The sequence below is a fragment of the Perkinsus marinus genome, assembly GCF_000006405.1.
Source record: "Perkinsus marinus ATCC 50983 genomic scaffold scf_1104296928640, whole genome shotgun sequence".
NCBI classification, from domain to species: Eukaryota; Perkinsozoa; order Perkinsida; family Perkinsidae; genus Perkinsus; species Perkinsus marinus.
The window spans coordinates 150716-152451 of record NW_003216737.1 but is presented as its reverse complement, the minus strand read 5'-3'; the positions used below and the strand labels follow the sequence as shown (position 1 = coordinate 152451).

General features: G+C 46.6%; 10 non-coding genes across 10 annotated transcripts; all 10 read left to right on the top strand.

Moving 5' to 3' along the window:
* The first annotated feature begins 105 nt into the window (after nucleotides 1–105).
* Pmar_PMAR007333 lies at nucleotides 106–179 on the top strand. The gene has a single exon. It is a non-coding gene; the product is annotated as a tRNA-Arg (tRNA).
* An 85-nt stretch (nucleotides 180–264) lies between these two features.
* Nucleotides 265–338, top strand: Pmar_PMAR007332. The gene has a single exon. It is a non-coding gene; the product is annotated as a tRNA-Arg (tRNA).
* A 92-nt stretch (nucleotides 339–430) lies between these two features.
* Pmar_PMAR007331 lies at nucleotides 431–504 on the top strand. The gene has a single exon. It is a non-coding gene; the product is annotated as a tRNA-Arg (tRNA).
* A 92-nt stretch (nucleotides 505–596) lies between these two features.
* Pmar_PMAR007330 lies at nucleotides 597–670 on the top strand. The gene has a single exon. It is a non-coding gene; the product is annotated as a tRNA-Arg (tRNA).
* A 92-nt stretch (nucleotides 671–762) lies between these two features.
* Pmar_PMAR007329 lies at nucleotides 763–836 on the top strand. Its single transcript has one exon. It is a non-coding gene; the product is annotated as a tRNA-Arg (tRNA).
* Nucleotides 837–928: 92 nt separating this feature from the next.
* Pmar_PMAR007328 lies at nucleotides 929–1002 on the top strand. The gene has a single exon. It is a non-coding gene; the product is annotated as a tRNA-Arg (tRNA).
* A 92-nt stretch (nucleotides 1003–1094) lies between these two features.
* On the top strand, nucleotides 1095–1168 carry Pmar_PMAR007327. The gene has a single exon. It is a non-coding gene; the product is annotated as a tRNA-Arg (tRNA).
* A 92-nt stretch (nucleotides 1169–1260) lies between these two features.
* Nucleotides 1261–1334, top strand: Pmar_PMAR007326. The gene has a single exon. It is a non-coding gene; the product is annotated as a tRNA-Arg (tRNA).
* An 85-nt stretch (nucleotides 1335–1419) lies between these two features.
* Pmar_PMAR007325 lies at nucleotides 1420–1493 on the top strand. Its single transcript has one exon. It is a non-coding gene; the product is annotated as a tRNA-Arg (tRNA).
* Nucleotides 1494–1578: 85 nt separating this feature from the next.
* Pmar_PMAR007324 lies at nucleotides 1579–1652 on the top strand. The gene has a single exon. It is a non-coding gene; the product is annotated as a tRNA-Arg (tRNA).
* The last annotated feature ends 84 nt before the right edge of the window (nucleotides 1653–1736 follow it).

Below are 1736 nucleotides of genomic sequence, written 5' to 3'. Positions count from 1 at the left end.
CCCGCCCAGAGTATATAACTCTGGTTAACTTTTCCCTATACGAGGTAAAACTACGTGAACGGAAGGCAGTGTTCACATGAACAGGAGGTCAACAAGTCTTTCTCAGCTCTGGTGGCTCAATCGGATAGAGCGTTGGACTTCTAATCCAAAGGTTGTGGGTTCAAGTCCCGCCCAGAGTATATAACTCTGGTTAACTTTACGAGGTAAAACTATGTGAACGGAAGGCAGTGTTCACATGAGCAGGAGGTCAACAAGTCTTTCTCAGCTCTGGTGGCTCAATCGGATAGAGCGTTGGACTTCTAATCCAAAGGTTGCGGGTTCAAGTCCCGCCCAGAGTATATAACTCTGGTTAACTTTTCCCTATACGAGGTAAAACTATGTGAACGGAAGGCAGTGTTCACATGAACAGGAGGTCAACAAGTCTTTCTCAGCTCTGGTGGCTCAATCGGATAGAGCGTTGGACTTCTAATCCAAAGGTTGCGGGTTCAAGTCCCGCCCAGAGTATATAACTCTGGTTAACTTTTCCCTATACGAGGTAAAACTATGTGAACGGAAGGCAGTGTTCACATGAGCAGGAGGTCAACAAGTCTTTCTCAGCTCTGGTGGCTCAATCGGATAGAGCGTTGGACTTCTAATCCAAAGGTTGCGGGTTCAAGTCCCGTCCAGAGTATATAACTCTGGTTAACTTTTCCCTATACGAGGTAAAACTATGTGAACGGAAGGCAGTGTTCACATGAACAGGAGGTCAACAAGCCTTTCTCAGCTCTGGTGGCTCAATCGGATAGAGCGTTGGACTTCTAATCCAAAGGTTGCGGGTTCAAGTCCCGCCCAGAGTATATAACTCTGGTTAACTTTTCCCTATACGAGGTAAAACTATGTGAACGGAAGGCAGTGTTCACATGAACAGGAGGTCAACAAGTCTTTCTCAGCTCTGGTGGCTCAATCGGATAGAGCGTTGGACTTCTAATCCAAAGGTTGCGGGTTCAAGTCCCGCCCAGAGTATATAACTCTGGTTAACTTTTCCCTATACGAGGTAAAACTATGTGAACGGAAGGCAGTGTTCACATGAACAGGAGGTCAACAAGCCTTTCTCAGCTCTGGTGGCTCAATCGGATAGAGCGTTGGACTTCTAATCCAAAGGTTGCGGGTTCAAGTCCCGCCCAGAGTATATAACTCTGGTTAACTTTTCCCTATACGAGGTAAAACTATGTGAACGGAAGGCAGTGTTCACATGAACAGGAGGTCAACAAGTCTTTCTCAGCTCTGGTGGCTCAATCGGATAGAGCGTTGGACTTCTAATCCAAAGGTTGCGGGTTCAAGTCCCGCCCAGAGTATATAACTCTGGTTAACTTTACGAGGTAAAACTATGTGAACGGAAGGCAGTGTTCACATGAGCAGGAGGTCAACAAGTCTTTCTCAGCTCTGGTGGCTCAATCGGATAGAGCGTTGGACTTCTAATCCAAAGGTTGCGGGTTCAAGTCCCGTCCAGAATATATAACTCTGGTTAACTTAACGAGGTAAAACTATGTGAACGGAAGGCAGTGTTCACATGAGCAGGAGGTCAACAAGCCTTTCTCAGCTCTGGTGGCTCAATCGGATAGAGCGTTGGACTTCTAATCCAAAGGTTGCGGGTTCAAGTCCCGCCCAGAGTATATAACTCTGGTTAACTTTTCCCTATACGAGGTAAAACTATGTGAACGGAAGGCAGTGTTCACATGAACAGGAGGTCAACAAGC